We start from the raw sequence: 27,896 nt of genomic DNA, 5'->3' as shown, positions 1-27,896 counted from the left end.
CATGAGGTAAACTGTCTTACATGTACATCCAAGCTGAACAACAACAAAGTGACTTGACATAGTCTGAATGCTGCCACAAGTGCCCCTAAACATTTCCATCACAACACACAATTGCTAGATATCTTCCTTTGGCTGAAGTCATAGTTTTCCTCATGAATCCCACTAATTCACAGACCTTTAATCTGACAAATAAGAGGCAATAGTAAAAAATTGTTTGGCATATGCTACCCCAGAAGAATTCTCTTGAAACACAAACAACTGCTATTGACTTGGATGCTGTTTTAGCAGCTGTCAAGAACATGGACAGACAGCAACCAGCTTGAATTGCTGCAGGAATGTCTTAACACCTGATTTGTCTCACTAAAGGTCCCTCAAAGAAGCACATTTCTCTCAGGTCACCAATTTACTGATTCCTTCTGCAGTGCAAGCCAAGTGTTCTTCATGCACAGTCAGCTGTTCATGCCAAAATGGGGCGACGCAAACCCACCAGAGTGAGCTGAGCTTCAGCTGTTCTCTGGACCCAAACAATGCACACCAACAGCCCCAAAGTCAAATGAGAAATGTTCCAAAAGCTGGTTTAAAACTTTTTCAAGTTATTTCTTTCATCAATATTTAGTATCTTTGCATTAGGATCCATTACTACTGTAAACCTTTTGCTCTGTTTTGCATACCATGATTCTTTCTTTATAATCTAGCATCACAGTTTGATCTTTTATTACATTGCTGCTGTTCAAGATTCTATAGTTAAAGTTGTGTCAGCACTTTTACTACAAAACCCATTTATGAGGGGTTTATAACGCAGCTATAAAGATGTATTATAGAATTGAAAGGTGGTGTACAAAGTCTCAGCATGGGGCATTGTCTTTTTTTTATCACTTTTTAATAAACAAATTAGACTTGCTATTTTAAGCCTTTATGAGTGTAAAGCAATTCCAGTTTATAGGTTATTGCCTATATAACGTGGCAATCAACTGTTATTAAAAAAAAGTAAAATGAAACAACTTATAAGTACTATGATTAAAACTGGGTATGGAAAAAGTGGAACTTTGCAACAATAAAGGCAAATATATGTTTTCTTCTGCGAGTGAGCTGTACACTGAGAATGTGCTAAGCTTTACAAACCCACTTTCCCCCAGGCAGCGGGAGAGTCCAGCCTGGGATGCAAAGAATGAACCTGGAATGAATTCCCCTGGAATTTCTTGTGCCGTATTTGTGTTGTGAGGACACTGGTTCCCAGTGAGAGAGCACAGGGTAATGTATTCTTCTCTCCTCAAATGTCATTGGAGCTGGCTTCCTGAAAAAAGTTTTTCAAGTGCTTTCAAAGGGCAGGTTGCTCATGCTCCTCATAGATGTTGTGTGTTTTAATAAAATCTTACTGATGAGGGTCAATGAAGGCTCGAGAGTGCGTGTTTTGGACTGTAGTTTACCCTCATTACATGCCCTTCTACACATAACTTAGGAGTGAGAACATAACCTGTCTCTTGGTTCTGCTTAGTCACATCCAGCACTATGTTTTGAGGCTCTCTGCAATACCCCTCTATGGCTCAGAAGGTGCTTTGGACCACGAGCAGCTTTCCTTGATCAGCTGCTTCAATGCACTGGGGTTCGACGAACAGTCTCAGCTTCTCACCAGTGACTCATCCCCAAGACTGAGGGTATGGCTCAGAAGGTGCTTTGGACCACGAGCAGCTTTCCTTGATCAGCTGCTTCAATGCACTGGGGTTCGACAAAGTCTCAGCTTCTCACGAGTGACTCATCCCCCATAATAAGGGCTCAGTAGCCAACTCAGGACCCACAGGCCTGGAGTAACATGGAATCCAGAGGGACTGCCAGAGAAAGCTGGTCATACTGCTTGCAGTACTTGAACCAGCTTGGATTCCATCTTCCTGGAATTCTGTGTTGCACCTTGGATACACGCATTTCCCTAGACAGACTTGGTGATAGACTAGGAGTGCACCACTAAGCCACTACATCTGTGAGTTCATTCATGGCCCTGGACTTGGCTGGGGTGTGATGAGGCTGGGAGACTGTTTTCAAAGTATGCTGACTATAAAGGGGATTCAAATAAAAAAGAGCACTGACTATGTATGTGGATGGGTGTTATCTGCAAAACATCAACAGTAAAACTTTAAAGTATCTCTTGGTGTCTCTACACTGGGACCAGATGTAAATGTAAAGCTGCACCTGTGAATGTCCTGGATGAAACAGAGTGGCCAATTCAGATACCAAGAGGGAACTGCACCAGCACAAAATTCACCCCAGGCTGCTCATACCTTCCAAAGGCTTTGGGAGCTTCTCAGATGAAGTATGTGCTGCCAGAGTCTTGGCTATTAGCACAGTTACAAGTGAGGCAACAGATGTGCTACTGCCTGCAGCACAGGGAGTCCTGAAGTCCAGGTTCTGCTGGTTTTTACTGAATCATGGATCTGAAGTCATTTTAAAATGTTAATATCTTGCACTCAGTGAAATTGGGGCTGTCTTGGATTCTGATCATGCAGGCGCTACACAGATAACTTTACACATGGGACCTTCTCAGAGCTGCCTAAATTACAGTATGTTATTACAAACTCCAGTGAAGGCTGGCACAGAAATCAGGAATGATTTTTAAAAACAGACCACAAATTCCAAAGGAATAACTAAAGGCAATGAGGGGAAAAAATTAAAAATCAGGTTTTACAATGGTGCTAGCCACACATTAACAGAAGATCTCTTGTTGTCCCTATCATAATCGCTATGATAATATAATACAAATATGCCTTCAGAGGAAATGAAACTTCAATTGTCTGTGATGTATTTAAATAATCTTTTAACACATGAGCTACTAAATATATTTTCCAATATACCTGGGAAGGAATCACTAAATTAGTGATCTTTTCCTAAATATTCAAAACATCACTGCTTAGGTTAACAATGTATTTCTACCAATTTAAATGGTTCTGTAATAATTTAAAACAAGCTTAAGAACCAAACGCAGAACTGCACAATCACCTCCCAGTGACCCTGGATTTTTCCTCTCTTTTGCAAAGAAGGTTGCTGGCAGCAAGGTTGTTACACGAACTGACAAAAGCAAGTGGAGACAGCGAGCTGTGCTTATTTAAGTCTCTATTCTTCCATGCCACTCAGCTTCAATCCTGTGCCTGGCAAAACATCATCAGTATTCTCTGCCTCTTTTAACTAAAGGAAGCAAATCAAGAACCAGACAGGCTAATGGGAACTGAACCTCATTTCTTGGCCTCTCGCTCAACCTGGGCAGCCAAACGGAAAGCAGCCACTTCTGCAGGCCCTGCTCTCCCCTTGCCAGCTGGGCAGCAAGCACCTCCCTGCCCGCGGCTCCGCGGCCGGCAGCACGCAGGCTGCTCTCCCCGGCCAGCTGGGAATCTGACTGCTTCTCCAGGTCTCCTGTGCACTTGCCAAACGGAATCTGCAGGGCTCCTTTTCCACTTGCCCCAGCCAGTTAGAAGGTGATCTATAGTGCTATTATCACAGCGAGTGAAACGGGCCAAAAACCTCCACACAAAAATGAAATTTTGGTAAGGTTCCACAAGGAGGGGGACCACAAGAGGAATTTAATAAGGAAAGGGCACCCTCTGCACCCTTTCTGAGCTCCCTGTGAGTTGAGTCATATTTAGGGGCTGTATTTCCAACCCTTTTCCTGTTAACACTTAATCTGAGGCATATTCAACCAGAAATACCAGAGACATGTTAGAGGGAGGAAACTGAAAAAGCAACAGCTACTGACTAGAGCTGGTTGAAACGTTTTCAACAAAACCTGAAACCCCATGAAACCCACCTCGTTTCATATTTCACTGCAACTTGAAACTTAAACCAGATTTGTTGAAAGGTTCTCTGAGGATTGTGGCTCCAGTCACAACTGGCCAATCCATTTATAGTACACAACTTTGTTAGACAAACTGAGGGCCAGTACAGCTGGGCTCTGTTTCACAATTCTGAAACCTACAGGAGAAGGGCAGCTTGTCCTGCGCACTGTCCAGTGTGGCCTTGCCAGACTGAGCCCAGGGAACAGCCCCACCTCCCTCACTCAGACATGCAATGGCAAGACAGGACATGGCCCCTCTTTTCCATTTCCTTATGGGATAACCAGACAGTTAAAAGACCCTCAGAGATTAGGAGCCAGGGGATGCACAGGTGCAAGGAAAGAAGCATCCTTTTTTCCCAACAGGAGAGGACAGATTGCTCCTGCCATACACAGGCCACAGCAGCCTGGTCTTCAGCCCATTTCTCTTGCAGTTTGTCCAAGATTAGGTTACTGTAATCACCTGAATTAGCTGCTGCATTGAGTGACTTGACAGATGCAAGCACATAAATTCTGCCTCTGAACTCTTACAGACAGTTCTCTGTTGTCATTCATGCTCTGTATCTGCACAGCTTCAGACAGTACAAATGAGACCATTTCTGGCCAGTGAGTCACTGGTCATAATTTTTACTGTTTTGTGTTGCCACTGCTCATGCACATAGGTGCTAGTAAACAAAAAAACCCCACCCATCCAACCTCAAGTACACCCACAAGCCTCAGCTGCCCCAAATGGCCACAAAGAGCAAACAACAATCATCCTGTCTGTACACAGATCATTTCACCAGCTTTAGTGGTGTGGATATTTAAAACTACCTTTCCCATTTCCCTTCTTTCTTCTGTCCCTCTGTGCTTTTCTAGGTCCAGTTCGAGTTTTGTTGTGAAGCACTGGATTCATTCATACATCAAAGGGAAATTGAAGGCATCAGAGCCCACACAGACAAAAAACAAAGGCACAGTTTACAAGGCAGAAACTTGCTGAGAAAAGCAGCTGAGTTTTTCAAGACTCACCCGCTGACTACCCCTTTGGAGGTACATCAAACACCATTACTTGCTCCATACAGTCAAACATTTTTCTTTCAAAGACTCCATATAATGGATTATTTGTATTACTGTAGTAATGAAAAGTCCCAGTGCCCTGCACGGAACACCTTCCCCTTTACTGGATAAGAAATAGTCCAGCTCTATGGGCACAGAGGTCCCTGTGGGCCAACCTAGATGAAATTAGGATGGAAGAAGCTACTTTCTACCACAGCATCACAAAACTAGGCACCCATGTTAAGGATTAACCTTTCCTTTTCCAGGGTCTGTACTGAGACCAAAAAACAAAAAAGGATCTTTTTATTTTATGCTGATGAGTTTCTGTCATACTCATTATATACTTAGACTAACATATACTTGGCCATATTTTTGAGGTCCTATCTTCTATTTCTCATTTAATAAATGCTTTCCTTTTTGAGCAGGGTCAAAAGAGACTCTGACATGGGAAGGCACAGGCAAGCTGGCTGTTTCACACACAGAATTGCACTTTCCAAGCCAAGTGTGGAAAGCCACAGCATATTCAAAACCCATCTTCTCTCCATCTGGCAGAGCAGGAGCTCAATATCCTTCTTATCTTGTAGTTTCACCAGACACCAGCCTTTGTCCTTTAGCATAGAATTATTAATTATTGTTAGAATTTTGCTTTTGTTGTCGCAATGTTTTTGCTCATATGCCAGGCTGCATACAGTGTATCCAGTATTCTGGAAATACAGCTGAGTCTACCAGCCTTGCACTTCCCTTTGATACATTAACCCTGACATAGCTGACATAAAAAAGAGGGGCTAAGTATCTAAAATTGCACTCATCTTGCAGTTTCCATACAGTATGAATATTTTTTCTTCATTCTGGATAAATGCTTCAGCAATTAAGAGAAAAAACACACAAAAATTCTGACCTTGTTACTCCACAACTACAGAGTGCCTTGGACTGCAGAAGTACAATGAACTTCCAGTCCTTCAGTCCTTTGCAAAACTTGGAAGAGCTCCTTGACAGCAGAAACTTTAGCTGGTAAGGTCAGCTCTGATCACAACTCTGAGGAAGCAGACTCGAAGAACTGTAAGGATTTTGTTGGTACTATCAGTGCCATAAATGAGAACAAAATGGAGGGCACATAGCTGCTAGTTCTGGAGAGCCTTTAAAAATTTGTTGCTAGTGTTTATTATATCAAATACATAATAATGGCTTTCCTATTAGACTTGATTTTCTCCACTCTTGGAAACAAAACCCACAGTGTTTAAACTGAAATAAATAGTTCCCCTTTAAAATGTGGATACATTAATTTGGTTTATAGGCTAATTGCTTTATTCTAAGAAACACAGAATGAAGTATACTTCACAGAATATGACTCCTAAGGAATGTGTTGGATGGCAGCACAAACCACACCCTTGCCTGGTGACTGTTCACACTGAGAAGGGCAGGGCTTACCTATGCCTTCCTTGGGAGAGCTGATTACTGTTTGCAGGGATGGGAATGTTGTGTTGGCTTTACTCTGCTAGGTCAGTGAGCAAGAAGATTTGAGGCTTATTCAGAGCTTGCACTTTCATCTGAAGCAAGAGGCAACAAATAGCTATGAGGAGCAAATGTAAGGAATGATGAAGGGGAATAAATGTTACATATAGAAAAAATTGCAAGCTAACAAAATAGCTATTTCACAGTTTAATGATTCTAAAATAAACTGAAAGGTTTTAACAAAAATCTCCATCTTTGATTTTGGCTATCACAGAACCCCTGCTGTCCCTGTGTGTGACTTCTCATGGTATCACAGCAGACATTTCTTGAAGGAGATATTTAGAGAAGAAGAGTTTTTAGTATGTTCATTAAACTAAGGCGCTTTACTTGAAAAGCTATAGAGTGAAAATAGTGATCATGTAAGGATAAAGAGCCCTGTGCTAAAACAATTGGTGCAAGGAGAAGAGCAAGGGGGCAAGACAGCATTTTGAACTATTTTGCTGTGTGAATTAGGTCCTGTGGCTGGGAGGGAGAGCCCAGCAGAGTTCACTGACTCTCACTAAAAGACTGCTGCTGGACACAAAGGAGAGCAGCAGGCAGCTGGAGCAGTGGCACCCTGGGCCAGCACCTCAGAACTGGACGAGCAGCTCCACTTCACAGATAGACACACTCAGAGGAAGCAAAAAGAGGAAACTGCTTTTTGTTTCATCAGGAAAAACAGGAGACTGTTTTTTGTTTCGACAGGGAAAAGTAATTGGTATCATGGAATTGTTAAGGGAAAGCCGAAAAAAATAAAATCCCATCAGATCAATATTTCTGTGGATGTCAAAACATACAGGTGTTCCAGCTTCCAAAAGCTTTATGCCTACTTCACTCTATTCAGTGTTACAATGCCAAGAGCCTGACAATTAAGAATCATCTTTTCATTCCTTCCCAATAGAACTGCTCCTGGGCAGAGAGCCATGGGAAGAATAGGAACAGAGGTGGGGGTCCATTGAACCTTTGCCCCTCTGTGGCAGAGAACTGTGTAGGGGCCCATGATCCCTCTTCTATCCAAAACATGGACTCAAACTCTCACTCTCTCTTTTAAAATATGCACCCAAATCTTGCTCCATATGCATATCTAAAATGACATAGGTAATCTCAGATAGGTATTGTGTTATATTTTACCAATAAGAGAAAAATCATCAAAATTCTCATTACATCAGAAGTTCCACTTCCTGCAAAAATTTCTTCTATGATCTTTTACAAACTTGTACACTACAGCCCATGCTTTCTGTAGCACCTGAAATAAAACCCCAGTGAATCCGTTTTTCTTAAGAACAAATTATTGCTTTCTATCACGGAAAGAAAATAAAAAGATACCACACTGTTTGAATATCCTCAGTGAATACAGCATATACTGAGCAAATACGAAGTTAAAACATTGACTCTCCTCTGAAATTCTATTACTTGGCTAAAAAAATCTAGCCATAAATATCTTAGTTATCCTATATATATATATAAAAAAGTATATATATACGGAAATATATGTGTGTGTGTGCATGTGTAATACAAAGTTGCATTTATAACACTTATCATGGCTATTAAACATTTTAATTATTGATTTCAGCTGAAAAATTCCTGAGGCTGAGCATAAACAACAGAAATAAGTATCTGCCTGACGGTTAATGTTTTCATTCAAGTGTGGAGGTGAAGCTATAGATCCAAGAGATGGAAAAAGCAATTTGCTATTCTCACTCATATTTAGAATCCTGTTAGTGGATTTGTGAAAAAAAATGTTATATACTTCAAAAAAACTGGCCATGAATTAATGTTTATAGATTTTATTGCTTTTTCCAGCTTTCTCTATTTTTATTGTTATTCTTTTTAATAGTCTTAAAAAACCCCTAGAATTATAACTTTCTCCCTACACATGCTGTCTTTTTCTATTAAACAAATATCGATCCCTTGCTTTTTTCCTTTTTTGTTTCCCCCCTCTCCTTTTGTTTTGAATGGATGTAAAATTATCTCAGATATTTTTGTGCTTAACATCAACAACTTCATTTCATATGGGTCTGATACGGAGTCCATAATCATCGTACTGCTGTATATTATTTATTTTTTCTTTTTCATTGCATAAGATTTCCTTTCCCATTGGTTTTGGGCTACACCTGAAAAGCACAGCCTGCTGTCCATCATGGGCAGCCTGCAGGGAGCTGCAGCCTGCTCACTGGAAGTATCAGGGAGGAGCAGAGCTGCTGATCTGCTCACAGGACTATACCCAGCAGAGATGACCTTTCCCTGTTGCAGGCCTGTTGTGAGCTAAGAACATCAGCAGAGAGCAGACAAACAGGTATCCATGGCTCTGAAAGCCTGGCCAAAGGTGCTGTCACCAGCAGACAGGGGTACATCAAACTTGCAGGGTTCTGCTCCTGGAAGGTCTGTTGTATATTGGATTCATACACCACAGTTCACTTCATTCCCACGTTTGGGTTTTGCATTGGGCAAAGAGCTTGCTCTGAAACTCAGTAAGAACTCTTCTCAAATGCACCAGCATCAACACTGGGACAGCTGTGTGGGGCATATCTACTCAGATTAGGAATCAATAGAAAACCTGATGTGGGATGCTCCCAGATACCCATACTCTAACAGTTTAGGTGGCACTGAAATTTCTTTTATGAGAATCAGATCAGGGCAACTGAGTCTTCCTATGAAACAAAAGTATCATATTCCTGGGCTTTTGTTATTTTTATGAAAATAAACCAGGTAGGATGATCTCCATGAATAGAGAATGCACAGGTTGCTGAAAGCCTAGCTAGACAAAAATTCCAGGATTAGCACCATCCTGTAAAAGTTCTCTTCCTCTTTTAATTGTATTTTCACTAGAAAGAATGTTCTATTTAATTGAAATCTTTTGCATTACACTTTTCCTAATCAGACAGGTCAAGTTTAGTTCACAAATGTGTAACAGGGTGGAATAACTGGAGAATCACACCTGAGAATGCTTCACTTCCACTCCTTTTTCTGCACCATTATTTTGAACTTATTTTGTGACAAGACAAAGACAACAATGCCCCTGGATTCACACTGATAAAACTCCACTGACTTCAGCAGTTAATGCTCGTTTAGTTGTTATTAAGTGCCCCGAGGGTGATATAAAGTCCACACCTAACATCTGAAACACATTCCAAGATCAACAATAGCAGCCACCAGACAATTTTCTTCTCTACTGAAGGTCGCTCTAAACTTTAAATGCTTCTCTTCACCTCATGTTATACACATTACAAATGACTGTTCAGTTGCTCTTATAAGTTTAAATCCATATACTCCAGCTTTGTACCCAGAAGGCAATTTACAGATTATAAAAGGCAGATACCTCTTTTGCAGCACACCTGCTCATTTTACCCTTCAGTCTGAGAAGGAGAAACAACTGGGAGTTAGAAGATCCTAATACCAAAGATATACTGGTAATCAGTGAGAGGAAAAGGTGGATCTGCAAAAAAAAATCCTTTTAAAAACAATAGAAGGCAAGCTGGAACACCAGATAATGGCGGCCTCTCCGATGGCTTGGGAGCAAACCAGGAGTTTCAGTAAGTGCTGAGCTGCTGTGCAGCCACAGGAAACCCTTGAGATTCCCCAGCACTTACCCTGGGTGCTTCCTGCACTTGTTTGCTTATGCACCCCTCCCACAGGGCTGTCCCAAGAGCACAGGGTCACACTTTGGGCCAGAGGTGGTTTGGCAACACACAGGCACCACCCCGCTCCTGCTCAGAACCCTCCTGAGCCCTGCAGAGCACGTGAGTCCCATGTGCACCCACAGCTCTGCTGGGCTGCCTCTGCACTGGCCTCCAACAGGGAGGAACATGTTGAACTACAGCATCCTAATCATAAGCAATCCACAAAGTCATGATTTTTAAAAATAAAAGTACATTGAGAACTTCTGGGCATGTGTGACAGATAATTACTTACCTATATCCCTTGCCTAAAAGAAACATGCTCATGTGTTTTCTCTAGTGAAATATTTATCATTCCATGATCTCACTTCATACATGCTCACAGAAATTAGATCAGACTGTGAGCATGAGACTATAAGGAACTAGACAATCTTTTGTTGTTGAAGCAAATCAGAAACTATTCTTAATTCTGTTGGAATTTTTTTTCTCTTTAAATAGTTGAAGGCATTTATTATTCAACTTCCTGCTTTGACAGAATTTTATTAAAAGAAATTGATTTTACTAGCTCAGACTATTATATTCTGCTGAAGGATAAAGCATCATACCTAATTTTTGTTCCTGATTTTTGTTAAGAATATTTTTAAAAATTCAATAAGCCATTGACTGAATATCAGTGTCACAAGTGCTATTGCTTTAAAAGACTAATAATCTTTCTTGTAATCAGATTTCAATATACTAGAAATTCTATTTAAAAAAACCAAAACCAAAACTTACTTTAGAAATAGTCTTTCAGGAAAATTACATTTTAACAACTAAACATAACAATATGTTAGATTACATTTTGAGCAGAATGTTTACCTTTCACTGAGTTTCTCTGCCAGCTGTGTCAGCATTAGCTTTATAAAAAAAATTAAAAGGAGCTGTTTATTTTTTTTAATTGCCATGATCATGCCAAAAAACACAATGTGTGGGCTGGAGACAGAGTGCTGGGAGCAATATTATTCATGTTAAAAACAGTTGCCTGATTTGCTTTCTTTGAAAATTAGGATACTATAAATAGCAGCCCAGTGGGATTTGTCGATTGCAAGTTATATTTTAAAAGCTGCTAGGATGAAACTTTTGAAAGACTTACAAAAGATAAAACAATTATTGCTTGTCATTTACCTTTGGCCTGCATTAGACCTGTATTTTTGGAGAGTTATGTAATTAATATGGACGTACGTCCTGTTTCTATGCATATGTCAAAATACAAGAATTTTAAAGAAAAATTCTATAAAGATTTATTTACTTCCTATATGTCTTTCTATAAACCAGGTATCTTAACTCACTGTTCTGTTAATCATCATCAAACATGTTGTACTGCCAAATTTGTATTAATTCTTTGTTGCTAAGTTTGTGAAAATCCCTCCCCACAAATCACCTTTGACCAACTCGGAAATTATGATACAATAATTCATCACAAAAAAGTTGTGCCAAGCCTCTGTCCCACAACAGTACCACAGCTGTCTTTCCCTTTATTTATTAATACTTTAGCACCTTGCTACCTCTCTTCTGCTTGCTTTACAGATGACCAAAGGCAAGCTTCCATTACAAAAACCCAATTCACCACACAAACACTACCAAAAACCTGAGGAACCAACAAAGCCCGAGAGCACATAAAACTCAAATATGAATAACACAAAACAAGAAGAAACTATTGCAGATATGTTATCAAGCACTTTCTTTTCCATGAGAAATTATAGATGACATTCACTGTTAGAAAGCTGGCATTTTGACCTGCATTTGGAATGGGAAGCAATGGGAGCTATTGGGATATGCCAACTTTTTAACAGCAAATACAAGGAAAGAAATAAAGGATAAGCTCCTAATTTGATTCTGAGCAAAAGGCCAACAAAGCAATGACACAGATTGTAAGACCTACTTAAATTCCTAGCTTTGCCCACTGAATTCTGTTGAGTAAAAAGAAACAATTTTTTCCAAACATTCAGTGTTTCTCTTTAAGAGAAAGAATTTTTACACAAGCATTTTCCTCCTGCACTGCTTACATAAAGCATACATCTTTGAAAGTGGTGTGGAGTTTTGGTGTGCATCTTAAAGCATGAAGCAAGTGTCCTGATGGCCATTTGCCTGAAGGCACAACCTTTCCCCAGGAACGTGGGCCCTGTTCAGAGGAGTTGTGCTGCACACTTGGCAGTGCTCAGAAGCTGGCAAGCCAGGCTCGATGCCTGTCTGCAGGTCCTTCTGCAACTCCTCTGTTCTCTGACTGTGCCCGACCTTTGGGTTTACTCAAACGTGGTTCAACCCATCATCTCGACTGCAGCACTCAAATTTCAGAAGAGAACGGCAGAAAATGGGAAAGAGGGGAAGGTGGGAAAGAGGGATGTGGTAAGAAAGAGAGGAACACAGCTCAACACTGTTCCAACAAACTTTAAACCAGTGCCATAATTTCCTTTGGAAGCTAAGTACTTCGTGATGTGTCTCACACTGCCATCCCCATCTAAAGACATTTTTTGTCCTTATCTAAAGCTGTTCTTAGTAGAATTGTACTTGACTAAGAAACAAAGAGCTCAATCAGACTTAAAAAAAATATTTAGCATTAAGAGGCGATAATTATCTTCTGTCCACCATAAAAATTCAATCAAAGTATGAAAGCCGGGGTTTGTCCTATACCAACCATGGAGAAACAATTAAGAGTGTGACAAAAAGCCATAGTATTTTCTCAGGAGAGTTGACCCTGTTCCAAGGATAAAATGATAACTAGTGTCCTGAGTCCAGCTCGGTGACCTTCTGGAGCTGGAACTTTCAATTATGTCAAATTAGCTGTGTCACATGAGCTGGCTTTGTGAGTGAGGCTGGATCAATGCAGTGCATTTCACTGATGATGACAATGATCTAATCAATCTCAGTCACTCAATGGACAGCAATGAGGTTGTGAAGTAAGCACAAAAAAAAGAATGCTGGGATCTGTCACTGTCAGGGTTACCTAGAGGCTTCCCATTTGTGCTTTTCCTTTAAATGCTAATTTTAAATGATGAAAAAATAACACTAAGTAGCAATTTCCTAGAAGGGGTTTTGTCACATCTATTCAGACTTACATTCTGCTTGCCAAATTGCAACCTGATGTTCAATAATGCTGTTTTTGACACTTCTGTGTAATAAAAGTGAAGATCCTTCTTTGCTCAAGGATGTCTATGACACTTTTGACACTTCTCTCCCAGAATTGCAGGCAGCCCAGATGTTCTTTGCATTAAGAACAGCATTGCTACAGCTGCCATGGAATGTCAGAAGATATTGGGCTCTAGGCAAAAGCAGCAAAGGGCATCCTTCCTCCTTTTAAGTGAGGAGTAATTTTTGGAGAGTAAAACCTTTTGATTGAAACTTAAGGCCTCAGAGGGACTTTGTAGGCAAGAGACACATTGCATTTTCTCTGCTCATGTTTCAAGGTAACTCAGAACCATTACAGAGCAGCTGTTTCCACTTCTGTTCAGAAAAATATTCCTCACCTATCAATGCCAGCATGGCACTACTGTATCTGCTGGACATCTGGATGTTACAATACAGGCAAAAATGAAAATAACAGTAAGAGCTCCTGGTGATAGACTCAAGCCTTGATTTCTGGGAACTCACAAGGGTGCAAGACCCAGTCACTCCTGGATTGTTTGGGCTTCTTAAGACTTGAATCCAGGGATTTAAATTCACAAATGTCTCCTTCTCCATGAGTGACAGGTGAAGAAACCTTGGCTACATGAAATCTCTGTACTCCTGCAGGATTCTCTGCAGCTGGACTAAAGCAAGTGTTTGAAGACCACATCATGTTCCTGGAAAGAAAGTGTCCCTGGGTAAAACTGACCATATTTTCAATATAATCCTCCTTATGTCTGTCCTTGTCTGTCCCCAAAACAGCTGCTAGTTGGACTGGGTAATAAACTGAACTGCATTTTTCTTTTAAAATTACATAGGTTCTGTTCTTTACCATGGGCCACACAAGCAGTGGTTCTGTGCACAACAAAGCGAGCTAGGATGCGGGGTTCCATGGGTAGCTCCCTCAGAAGAAACACTTTAAATTTAAACTCAAGCCCCCGGGCTCACACAAGGCACCACTCCTGTCTGTGGGTGGGCTGATGAGTCACGGTGTTTTCCTTCATCCTGCTGCTCTTCAGCTCCATCTCCTGGAGCTGGAAGAGCCACCTGCCCACACCATGCCTGCCCTTACAGGTTAGCACAGAGTCTAATTATTAAGCTTCCTCTGAGAGAAAAAGAAAGAAAAAAGTGTGATGGAAATAAAATTTCTAGTTTGGAAATTTCAGTGCACAGATCTATTTTTGAGTACTTGCAACAGAAGTTTCTCTGCTAGAAGGAATTTTTTTTGTTTGTTACAGAAATCTGTGCGATTAATACAAATTTAAAAAGGCTTATAACAACTCAGAGAGATGTTATTTCTACTCTTTTAGAGACACTCCAAAAGTTTAAGGTAGTCTCACCATCTTCCTTAAAATAACATGAAATGGAATTGTATCTTTATTTGGAACAGTCACTGTTAAGTCTTTTCTGTCATATCCAGGGAGCTGCACAAGTGGCACAGAAATTTCTTAAACAACGTCCTACTGGGATTACTCCTTGCCTGGCCTCCTCTGTGCTGCATGGTGAGCTGGCAGGTTCTGTCAGGTTTTGGTGTTGGTTATAGTCACAGCAGGAACAGCAGCAGCCAAAGTGAGTAGTGGGGAAAACTAATATTTTTGGGTGCTGGCAGATTAAATCTCTTACATCCAAAGAGCAGCTCCTGTAAGACCTGTGGCAGCCATACTGTGATTTTTGTGCTGTGCTGCCAGGCCAATTGTATCAAGGAGCCATCAGCCTACCCAAAGAAAGGCAATGAACAGCAGCAAGTGCTGTTGTACCCTCCCACCAGGTCCCAAAGGATACCTGAGATCCCACCTGGCACTCCTGATCAGACAGGTGTTAAGGAAGATAGACCACTACTAACACCTTATTCCAAATCCACACCTGCAGTAGCCTGGTGAGCTGCAGGGCCTGAGCAAGTTGAATTTTTGGTCCATGCTGCATGTTTGGGGTAGAGTGCTTGAGACCCACCAGGGATGATGCTACTTTAGCAACAGTTGCCATGTTGTCTGCTCCTTTCCCAGACATATTCCCTGGTGTGGGTGTCACTTTCACAGTCAAATGCCACTGGACACAGAGTTATGGCAGTGATTACTATGGAAAATAAGAAACACAAGGACAAATCATTTTAACTGAAGTGTCAGCAATGGAAAATGGCAGTCATCCTTAAATGTCATAGTGCCTCCCAGTTGGGCCTGGGCTCTGTGAAATGGGGAAAGCACTCCAGAATTGCATAGATCCATTATCCTCAATGGTTCAGGAGGACAAGCTCATTAGGAACTGTAGCTTCATTAGGTAGCAAGAGCTGCCCTCCTGTCAGGCTATGATCTATTTCTTATCTTGGATTGGGCCACAGATTTTCTCTCCCACATCCCAACCACAACTGACTACCACACCTCACTGCTTTTGGTGATGGAGCGTAGATCTTGCTTTAAGAATTATAAGCTAGAGTTTCAGTAATACCACAGGAAAATCTGCTAAACATTACTCAGTACAACCCATGTGCAGCTTTGCCCTTACTTCTGCTCTCTAGTATGGGAAGGGATCACTTGCCAAATGGCTACAACTATGAGGAGCTCCCATTACAAGGCTAATCTGTGATTACACTCCTGAGTGCACAGTAATAACAAAAACACTGAACCACACCTCTGCGATATATATTTACCTTTGAAGAGATCCAATATATATATATTTACCATTTAATAGGTGCCCACATTTACAATGCAAATCAAATAGCAAAATGAAACCACAAACACCAATTAAAATACTATTTTAAAAAGTCACTGTTTTGGACATGCTGGAGGCTACAGGGGAAAAGGCAGGACACAACTTTTTTCTATGGAAATACTTTTTCCTTTTAAAATTTGTTTTTCAAAGACTACATGAATTAACATTTAATCTCTCATTATAATGTTATATAGTACTTACAAAGAACTGAAAGAGTCATAAAACAAAAATATCTTAGAAATTTCTAAGTTATTTCTTAGGTTTCCGAAAGAAGTGCTCAGATATAATTGCTTAAAGCAAACTTCAAAGGACTCTATACACCAGCAGCTGCAGCAAATACATGGCAGTTTCTGTTTTAATTATCTGTTTCTTCTAATAGGTTTTACAAGACACATATGAATAGAGATCAGAGGGAGAGACAGATTTGATATTTTACCTACACTATTCTGAAAGCAGGGTAATAATTATAGAAATGGCTGGAGCTTGCATGGTGGTTTGTATGTACAAGAGAACTCCCCCATTGTTTCCCCCAATCCTTGTGTGTCTGTTGACAAAAATCTCTGCAATATAAAGATTTAATAGCAAAACTTGGCAGAAAATATTTTGGCAAAATGAACTGAATATCACATCAAACACAACTGAAAGGCAAACTTCCCAGCCAACAGAACAGTTCTGTCAAACTCCAGATTCGAGTGTCCTTTTATTTTGGCAAATATCAAAATTACTTCTTTCTTATAGAATTTCTATAGTCAAGGTGAAAGTGCTTTAGATATTGATATTTGTCTTCTTTGCAGAGATGTTGTACATATTCTAATATGGCAAGACTCTGCTTCCTTACTCAAAACTATAAAAGATATTGCTGTCCTGTTTCACAAAATTTAAAGCTGTTCTGATGAATACACAACTTTCATTTGGAGTTTTAAAAAAAACCCTTTCACGCTTCATTTATTTAGAAGCTCTTTGCCTTATCACTGCTCTAGCTATTTAAAGCACTGTTTTTCTGTTTATCAAAGGCAACTTTCTTCTTTCTCCTTTACATTTTTAAAGAAAAATTAAAAAGCAACCTTTCCACTGGCATTATTCTCATAACACATACCAAATTGATTTGAAAACATTAGATTTGCCAAATTTCTCCTACACATTGAGCTGGAATCTAAATATTGCTCCTTTATTCATGTACGTAGAGGCTTATTTATTCAAGAGACAGTTTTTTGGGAGATTTTTGTAATGAGTATAGTGAGAGCAAAATTTGAACTAGTTTTTTGGGGTGGTGTTTTCGGAACATCAATTATCAGGCAATTTTTGGGCATATAATTGAACATGAAGTCAATTATCGGTTTACAAGGACTCCTTTGATGTGTGGCTCTCACTGCAGAGGCTGCAGTGTGTGCCCAGCATCACTCCTGGGTGGGAGAGGGGAAGGAATGACCATCCTTCAGTGGCTCCAGCAGTGGCCAGAGCCCTGGGCCTTTTCATGGAGTCTCCTCCATGCACGTCTACCAACATGGCCAGAGGGAACCTGCAGAAATGGGGATTCCCTCACTGAGAGGGAGCTTTTGTTCCCTCTTTGTTATAAGGGGCAGAGGTCCAGTTAGAAATGCATCCCATAAACTGGAAATATGATCTCAGCAAGAATCCCCATTTTCACTCATTTTTAAATTCTCAAAACCTGCAGCTTTTGTGCTGGGCTGTTACATGATTCAGCAGGTATTTGTAAAGTTTGGAGGAAAATCCCTCTGGAATTTTTTATGTTGTGAAAGCAGCTGAGCCTCTCATTTGCCTGGTTACTTACCCCATACCAAAACTCCAAGGCTGTTTTGCCTGAGCCCTCCTGCAGTGGGGGCAGAGTCCTGAAGATCACACACCAGGACTGACTGAGCAGCTGAACAGTCCTCACTCAAGTAAAGGGACACAAAATCGAATCAGAGGTAATAGAAACGCTTAGGACTCCATGGATTCTACAGAGAGCCCTGCACAAAATCAAAGGCCTGTCTTTTTGGAGTTAATTTTAAAAAGTCCCTTTTTTAGCTGAGCTAACACCACAGAGGTAATGAATTCCACCAGTAAACACATCTGTGCTACCAGAGCACCAAAAGCATTGCACACCTCCCCTGAAATGTTCCCTTGTCAGTGAGCTGGAACTACATCTGTTCACTGCTCCCCTCCTTTCACACTCATTTCAGTCCTGTGCTCCTGTCACTTCACTGACTACAGGCAAAATATCAGATAACCAAATTCCTTTGTACACACACGAGCCCATCATCTCTTCCAGCCACAGGGTATCATGTACATATTGCATCTTTTGTCCATTCCACCATGATTCACACAATTCTCCAGTTTAAAATTATTCCTAATGAGTACACACTAATACAAAAATTTAAAAAAAATTTAAAGTTATGAGCATGCAGTTAAACTTAGAAAACAGGCTAGAGTGTGAATGCTTAATCCTTTATAGACACAGTGGTGCAAATGTGAAGTTGACTTCTGACATGGAAGGTGAAATACCTCCCAATTTATACTGGCAGAAAGAAGACAATCTAGCAGCACTTCCTAAAATAAATAATTGAAATAATAGCTCTTGAAAAACATATTTGTAACACAAATAAAAATATCAACATGTTGCAAGATCTCCAGACAAACCAGGCAGGATTATACTGCAGTTAGAAGTGATATTCTAATGAAAATACAGATATGAGTTTAGTTTAAGTGAGAAATAAGTCTCTCAAATATCAAACATTCTTTTCTCTTCATGAAATACCTCTGTATTTTCAGTACTTGCACTGGTCTATGCAACGTGACGTGTTTTTTGTACAGTTGTGAAAAACTGGGATGATAGAATTGGTTTTGAAATTGTTTCCTACCAGAGGTATCCTATTCCACTAAAAAGGATTTTGTTTCCACTTGAATTCTGTTTTAGACTAACTCTTGTTTAATTTTATTGTTTCTATTGCAGACTTGCACTAATATGAGCTGTTATTTTCACAAGAGCTGTAATATTCTGACCTCTAGTTATCATAAAATCCTGCATTCTGCACATGTCCTCAGCTAATGTGAATTATTTGTTAGCTGTTAGGTGGATTTATGCTTTTCATCTTAGCCTGAGCTTCCCTCACGAGCATTCAGATAAATTATTTTGAAGGCATTCAGGAGCTAAGCATCCAATTGTATTATGTTAATATTACACGATATCTCTATACATGCATCAAAGGACTGTGCCATCATTTACTCAATATTTTGCTTTATTATATAAATATGAGTCTTAATGCCAATGCATAAGTTCCTTTTTCTCCACAGTGTTTAAGATTTTTCTGAAGTCCTGTTGATGCCATAATTGAGGTTGAGCATGTGCCTGAGTGCTGCCTGAGATGGGTCCCTATTCCCCAACGTGCTGTTTGTCTCTGCTAGCTGATGGAAGATTGCCTTACTTTTTGCTCATTAATATAAATAGATCCCATCCTCTCTTTGCATGAGCTGTGTGCCACAAAATCAGGTTTGTGATTCTGTTATTTACAGTCACACACAGTTCAGGAATATTCCACACATCTATTTGTGGAATTACACCTAAAAATACAGTAATTCACATTTCAAATATCTGGGGGGAAATAGAGACTTCTAACTTTAAAGTGCATATCAGTGCACACAACAGGGGTAAATTAAGATTAAGCACTGAACTTCAACTCTGTGCTTCCTGTCTTTGAGCTTCATTGTGCCACCTTAATATTGGGTTAACACAGTACGTACATAGAATATTTGTTACAAGATTTGTGAATAAGTGATTCTCATCTCCTCTGTAAGGAAAATTGACTCCATTACAGGAGAGGAGAGACATCAAGCTAACATTACATGAAGTCATAATCCTCTATTGAGACACTGCACAATGACATTGTTAACATTAGTATGCAATATTTATTATAAATAAAAGAGACTATTGAGGCTTTCAACCCATAATCAGCTCTGTGTGGATGACTTCACTGTAGGAACACAGTGGAGTTATAATGAGGATAAAAGATTTATTTATACCTAAACATGTTCTCATTAGTAATTCTGCACTAGCATGTAACAGATACAATTGAAGGACCAGTAGGGTTTTTGTGGGGGTTTTTTTTGTTTGCTTCTTTGGGGGTTTTTGTTTGTTTGTTTTAAAGTACTACTTATTGTTTGCACTTTAACTATGAACATTTAGTAAGAAAGAAAATAAAGAAACTTATTAATGATTTGATTGTACTGTGTACTATTAATTCTCATGAATGAAGAATGATTCCATTTTTATGGAATACAGTATCATCCCATCACCCCATAATATGGAAATCCAATAAGCCATTAGCTCAGACCTTGGTAAAAAGGGGGAATTGTTTCTGAAGTGATCCCACCTGTAACATACAGTCACAAAGCACCAGTGTCATGTAAGATTCTGAGTGACCTGCCTTTATATTGTACTCTTTTCCAAACACCCCATTTCATATTTCTTTTAACAGGAAAGGAATAACCCTCACTTCAGGGAAGGCACCCAAACAGTTGCCTACAGACCCTTCCAAGATCTCTCACGGAGTCTGGGCTGTCATCTCACAGTCTATTTGGAGGAAATGGAACTCAGCTCAATGCCAAATCCTCTGCGCTACCACACGTTGTCTTGCTACCATAAATCTCTCCCTCCTCCCTGGGGCCTGGGTTTACTTTCAGACCACAATTTCACATTTACCTTTGCCAGGCGAAACCTAGGAAAAATAAAGCAATGGTTCAAATAGATCTGCATACTTCACGCTCCAAAACCATTGCTTTTGTTCAAAACCAAATCTTTTCTGGCTGGTCTAATTTGTTGCCTTTAATTACATTTTGATGTTCTCAAACAGTACTGTTGATAAAATCTCAATTGGAAAAAATCTTTAAGATATTTGGGGCTATTTCGCTACTAATGGACTTACAAGAATGTCAGTATGTTTATACATAATTTGGTCAATATGTAACAAGAACCCACACACTTAACAGAATCACCAGGAATAAATGCTAAACTAATGCATTATTTTTTATCTTGGAAGGATGAAGTTCATCAGGTATTCATTCCTCATCTTGGGAAATACACTGACATGGTTCATCTCATTCTAAAACTGTGTTGAAGTTGATTATATGTAAGCTAACTGATAAGAAAATCTTATTCATATTGAAAAACAAATAATTTAATTTAGAACCACTCAGCTCAGAAAGGAAAGCTCTTAACAATTACTGAGAGATCTGAAGAATTCTACTCCACCTTCAAATGTAGATAAAAAAAATTTACTTTTTCTGTTAATTTCACCTGTTCATTTTCAGTAATAAAATATCAAACCTCTTTCTCTTGAAAAGGATCAACTCCTTGAGAAATACCCTTTCCTTAGCATTCTGTGGTCTTAGCCTTCCCCTTTTATTCAGTCTTTTTTTGTATAAAATTTTATTTATTCTACTGAAAGTGGGATTTAAAAAAAATAAAGTTTGAATTTTGAAAACCAAAAAATTATTCCTAGCCAGATCTACTTAAAGGAAGTAGCTTTAAAAACTTAACACACCTGACGTAAGTTTCTTTTAATTTCACATGGTTTCTGTCACCATACTTATAAACCCACAGGCTCCATTTAAGCAGATACAATGTTGAGAGCAATTAAGTTTCTGTTACAATATAATAGAACAAAAACCCCCCAAAGATTGTATGAGTTTCATCCAGTAAATACAATGTCCTGTTTAGATCTTACTACCCTAGAGTTTTTTGCCTCATTTGTGACTAAGTGCCTGAAGTGAACAGGAAGATGAGTTTCAAAATTCAGATTAAATTCTTCCCACTAAAAAATTAAATATTTGCATATATGTAATAGTATAATGTAATATTATACAATACAGTGTTGATTTTCAGACTGTCCATTTGGGATACAGATTATGAGCTTCAGCACATTAAGTGATATTTTTTAGAAGTATTTCTAAATTTATAATTTCAATTATTTGGTGCTAATGATGCACAACACAGCCAGGCTTGGAAGGTCCCTACTACCTCTGCCATGAATCCAGCTCTTTGCTCTTTAATCTCCAAGGGCCCAGGCGAGGTCCTTCTAAATGCACTGGAAACATTCTCCTTGACTTCACCAGAAACCAAATCCACAAAGACCTTAAATTCAACTATTGAACTAATATTATTTTCTTCTGATTCATGCATTTTTCAGGCATAAAAATAACCCAGTTTTGTTTCTTTAATGGGTTTTTCACAGTAATCTGCGTGGCTGATGCATCTGCAATCTGACAGAACAGATATCTCTTTTTGCAGAGTGCATATAAGTTCCCCCATCTATCTCAGAAAAAGTCTTACAAAGCTGTTCAGAACTCAGTACACGTTCTTTCCTCTTCACAACTCATTTTCCTTTTTTTTTTTTGTGACAACCTAGGCAATAATTCACAGCTCACTGGGTCTCCTAAATAACTCCCTTTATATTTACATGGTAGGCATTCCCCCCATTACCCTGCGGGATTCAGCCGTATTGGCAGGCAGTCATTAGGAATTCTTAAGACCATGGAGGTTTAACATCCCCTTCTGTAGTGGCTTTGAAAACAGCCTGTATGGTTACAATCTCAGCAAATCTACAGAAAATCTCGACAATTTAACAATAACATAAAATGTGTCATTTTGTAATTTCTAAGTGGTTCCTTCTTTGGGTCCCATCCAGACTCACACATGAAGCCTCTCAAGTTCAGAAGCATTTCACCCAAAGGAGGATTGTTATGTTTCTTTCTGTTGCTAGAAAAACAAGCAAATTGCACCTGCTATTGATGAATGGAGAAAAGTCCTTTTAGAAAACATAGATGAATTAATATAAAGGTAGTAAAATGCATTATGAGAAAGATGCTGAAATCTAACACTCACAGAAGTGAGATTTTCACTAGAAGGTCATTTTTTTTCACCAGAAAGACACGATCTGAGTACAAAAGAAGAGCCAAATTTCCAAGGTTTATGGTCTTGCTCTGACTGAGCAACTGACTTCCCCCACTCCTATGGAAAATCATTAGAGACCCAGCTCTACAGACTTGCCACTGACATCTCCCAGCTGGTCACTCACCCCTTCCCTTCCCTGACACACGGACTACAGCAATAACAACACCTCCTCAAATCCTGTAGTCAGTGCCAAGTACTGTTATGGAGGCTTGGAGGAATATGAAAGGAGAAACCAGAGAAGTTGATTCATATTAGCATAGCTGCTGCTTGGTTCTGGGAACTCCACTTGTTCTGAAGAAGTCTCCAAACAAACCTGGAGCAGCACATTGCCAATCACACCCCCAGCAGTTTGCATCCCATGAGCCTCGAACTGGCACAAATGTTCAGAACTGGATTTGCTGGCTGCATGGATAAATATTTCAAATTAATATATCAAGAAGCTAACACCAGAAAAAATCTCAAGGAAAATTATTTCATTTTTAAGGGGAAAAAAAAGAATACAACCAACCTTTTCTTTACAACTGAACTATTCTCTTTTTAGTATTATCTGAAAATTTAAGTGGGGTATTTGTTTCTTTGATGAGAAGCAGAGCCTTCATGATACAATGCCTTGTATGTGTCACATACAAAGTCATTAGATATGTCCAGATTTAAGGAGCAGATTCTGGGCAATTCTTAAAATTAGAGCTATTCACACTGATCCAGAAGCCATGACAGATTATGAAAAGTATGCAGTGACAGTTAAATCTGCAATGCCTTAGCTCTTGTTAGTGAAATGAGTAAATCTTAAAAAATCAGTAAATCTTAAATCTTTAAGACCAATAGGCACTTCAGTATATGTTTCCCATGCTTACAAAGTCCAAATAACAAGCTCCAAACAATTTACCACTACAGTTGTAATGAGAGAAAAGGGTCCCCACCCCCCCCCATTGTTTAGAATTTCCTTCAATCAAAGTGAGTAATTTTTACTTTTTTTTCTTATGGAATTCTGTAGCTTCTGAAGACTACTCTTTCATTTTTGAAATATTTGTAGAATTCAATATCCCTTTATCATTTAAAATGCATTGGTAATGCTTTTTAAAATGCTGATTATTTGTAAAAAATTCAAGTAATAAAAGTAACACTCTATTGAAAGAAGCCTAGGTGGAGAGTAGCATTTTTGGATACTAATTGGTCATATGTACCAGCCAATCACGAAACACATACTAAAAACACTCAAAAGTGTTCAGAAATGCCTCTCTAAGTCATAAATCGTTTACAGGTAAAATTATGTGAGAGAAGGAATAGAAAAATCACATTCAACATCTGGAGTCAGATGAGTTTACTGAAGTAAAATTGCAAAATTAAATTTAGATGAACTTAATTAAAAAAGGGATCCAATTTAATATGGACATTCATCAACTTCTGATTGAAAATCTTTCTTGCCTCAAGAAAATATAATAAACTATGAACACAAAACCCATATAAAGGCTGAAATGAAGTGTGAAGGGATGGTCAAATAAAGAAAGGCAGGAAGAAGGAACACTATTTTTTCTCATTTAACAGACGTCCATATACACACTTTCCTTTAATTGCACAGAATATTGAACTATTTTTAAACTCCATGAGAGTTCAACAAGCGAGCTGGTCATCTGTATGCCCTGAAGGTCATTCCTCCTTCTGAGGCATATGCTATGTATTTACTGATAACATGAATATGCAAGTTTCTCATTCTCTCTCCTTCTATGTCTTTCTAGTCTGCCAAATTTTTCTCCTAGATCCCAGAGGACTTTATCTAACCCAGTTACAGTTCTTAGTCCTTAAATGCCCATTACTCGAGTGGCTCTTGCTGAAGTGAATGGGAGTTTTGTCACAGGGCTGGGATTCAGATGACTTATAATGGATTTTCATTTGCCTCAGCTAAGAGACAACAAATGGAGCTCTCTTATTTTCCTTTGATAGGTCATTACTGTCTTGCTTTTTTTCAGGGGAAAAAGATCTAGTAGTTCAGTCCAGTCACTTCTGGCTTTCATGAATTCTGTCTGTCAGAACAGCATTGACTCTCCAAGTCACTTATAGATTTTAGTAATGACAAATAACAATTTGAAAAGTTAAGAGTAGTGTTGTTAGGATCATCTTGTTTCCTTAGAAAACTGCCTTGATAATTTGTTGTTCTGCACACTGGTTATGTGATCAAGAAACATGATATGAATGCTGTATTCTTTTATTCCTAATAAAGAACATTGCTAGAACAGTATGCTCTGAGGGAGATACTGTCCTTTATTAGAATCACATTCCCACATTATAAAAGTCACCCAGCAATAATGAAATGTAATCTGTCTTGAGGATTCATGATAACACAGCATTATGCTCATTTTTATATGAATAGAGCATGACTGAATAGGAATGCTATTGTTGTTGAATTCATCTTTAAACTGAAGCAGTGATTTTATTGAAGTATTTGGTTAATGATAATGCCAGAGGAATGTTTCCATGTCAGAAAAGTTCTTGCTTTTGCAATGTAATCTAATTCAAAAAAATATATACTTCAATAGCCTGTAACTGTAAAGACTTGGAAGTGATGGCACTTGACATCTGTATTACAGTGACCTAAAAGCAGCATGAGCATGACTGGCCAAGGTGAGTCCAAGGGCTGGCCAGCCCTGCCTCCAGCAGTGGCCCTGAGTGGCTGCTGTGTGCAGGAGTGTCACATGGAGTGGGGTGACTTCCCACAGCTCCTGCCTCGCCAGGGCCCAAAACACTCCATGAGGTATATGGCATAACAGGGAGAATCATTTTGACCAACAATATCATCACAAATAATATATTGTAAAATTAGGCATTTCTTCCTGAAAAAGCTGAGCACTTAGGCACCAACAGGAGTTCCAGCTAAAGAATTATTGCACTCTACCCAGCTACTGTAGAAGGTGTATTTCAAATGACACAAAAGTACAGCAAGATGCAGCTACCCTCCCTTTCCCTTCTTTTACAAAACCTGGGGAACCATCTCTGCAGCAGGATTTCTGTGCTTCAAGATGCAGACAGATTATGTCTCCCTACGAATTTCTCCACAGCAGTATTTGAAAATCTGACTCAAGGTTTGATGAATCAGACTAATTACAACAAAGAGTGCATTAGAAGAGAAAAACAATTTGTAATTTTACAACTTATTGCTTTGTTTTCAGCAAGAAGAAGCCACTGGATTTCCTTTTTGTGCATTTTACTTTCTCTTTGGAGTCTGCCCAATGGTTACATTCTCCAAAATACAATGTCAAACCTTCTGAGAGCAGTTACATTAGTAGAGAGGACAATAAAAAAGCCCTTTTGATTTTAGTCTGAGGAAAATTGCTCAGAACTTGTGTCCTGAGCTCCTGAGCTCAATCTCTCACAGATCAATATATGTTCTTATTATCTCTCTATTGTTGTATTGGTCAAGGGGAAGTGCTTCATTTTTCACACAGATTCAATTTTAGTGTAACATGACAGACACCAGTAATATTCTAACATGGAATAGAATATTCCATAGGAATAAATTTCTAACATGGAATTCTATGGCATCTTTAGAACTTACCACTGAGACTGAATGTGAAGATCCTTAAATTGCTGGCATCAGTGTTCCTGTAAACTCTGGCACAACTTCAGATGGGTTATCCTGCCAAAAGTCAGAGGAAAATATTCATCAGACAGATGATTATTTTTAATCACACTTAGCCAGTACCCATGAAAGCCTTATTTTATAAATGCCTCCTGCAGGTTTAATGATAAGACCATTACAATAGCTCTGAATGCAACACACCTGCACACTGGCTTTTCAAGTGCCTGGGAACCTGAATGCTGATTCTCAGAGGGTACTTTCCGTAGAAAAACTGTCCTTTCATGAAAGCAATCCAACATATTTTACCAGGAAAAAAAATAACATTGTATTGCAGTATTAGTTTTGATAAACTTCAATAGAAGGACGCCTCCCGGAAAAAAGCAAACAAACAAAAATGCACAAAATTGGCCAACCCTAAATTAACGAAGCGTACAACTCATATGCAGTTCATTTTCCTTTCAGATCAAAGGGGTTTTGAAGTTCAAATAAATTTGCCTCCTAATAGTTTTAGCACAGGACTATCTCTCTTAACATCTGAAAAATAACATTCAGAGTTGGCATTTAACAGCTTATTTGTATTGCAGCACTTCAGGAACAAGAAAACTTGTAATTTCTACCATATGTGGAAGGTTTCTTTAATTAAAGTATTTCTGTTTCTTGACAAAAAAAATAGATGGAGAAAATTCCAGCAAAAGGATTATTTAAAAAAAATTACATGTGTAACATAATTATTTTTGCATAAATTTGCATATGTTACTGTAAATACAGATATGTACATGTATACATTTGTTTCATTAATGTTTGTATGGTTATGTTATACATGGTTTAAATTACTTCTGTTTAGGAGAACATGAAAACTATCTTGAAGTGAGAGCAAAGAAGAAATGGGATTGATAACAAGAAATATGCAGGTGGTGCAATGTTCTTGGATCAGACCAGTTTCATGATCTTGTAACACTCAAGTCCAAGTTGTCTCTACAATGACAGAACAAATTCAAAATAAAAAATAACTGTAAAGAGCCATCATCAAGCCCTAGATGAATACAGAGATCACCACATCTCTCCTTTCCTCTTTGACTCAAGCTCCCAATGAAAATATTACCATTTTCACTATGTAATAACAAATTCCTTAGTGAGATTTTCAAAGACATGTAGGGAACTGGGTGTCTAATTCTCCTAGGCAGTTTTGAAAAGTGTATAAATATACTATATAGCTCCTTATTCATCAAACAATATCCCAGTGCACTTCACATTAATATTTAATCTGGACACTTTAATCTTCAAATCTTCATACAATAATCTTCAACGAAAGATTCTTTTAGGGAGTTTACAGTATATTTAACACAATTTAAAAGCTAAAAGTGCATTGCCCTAGCTTTTAATATCCAGAAAATGTTTTATAAATTAGATTGGCCACAACCTGGCCAAGGTTTCTGTATTTTTAATATCTTTGGAGGGAGATTGCAATGAAAGGGTGCTGGAGGCAATGACTTAGCTGGTTAAGCACCCCAGCACCATAGCTGCTGATCCCAGAGTTTATTCAGCATTTCACTTTTTTCAAGGTAAGGA

At 38.9% G+C, this 27,896-nt stretch overlaps 1 protein-coding gene across 1 annotated transcript in view; it reads right to left on the bottom strand.

Moving 5' to 3' along the window:
- Positions 1-26,387, bottom strand: part of SEMA6D (semaphorin 6D) — a 129,481-nt gene extending 103,094 nt beyond the window's left edge. The window contains exon 1 of the mRNA XM_039723522.1: positions 26,304-26,387. The gene's annotated coding sequence lies outside the window, so the exon portion shown is untranslated. The remainder of the gene's footprint in view (positions 1-26,303) is intronic.
- Positions 26,388-27,896: the final 1,509 nt, after the last annotated feature.

Source organism: Passer montanus, unplaced genomic scaffold (genome assembly GCF_014805655.1).
Source record: "Passer montanus isolate IOZ18808 unplaced genomic scaffold, ASM1480565v1 scaffold5, whole genome shotgun sequence".
Classification (NCBI taxonomy): domain Eukaryota; kingdom Metazoa; phylum Chordata; class Aves; order Passeriformes; family Passeridae; genus Passer; species Passer montanus.
The sequence above is the reverse complement of the archived record's forward strand: the minus strand, read 5'-3'. Positions and strand labels throughout refer to the sequence as shown.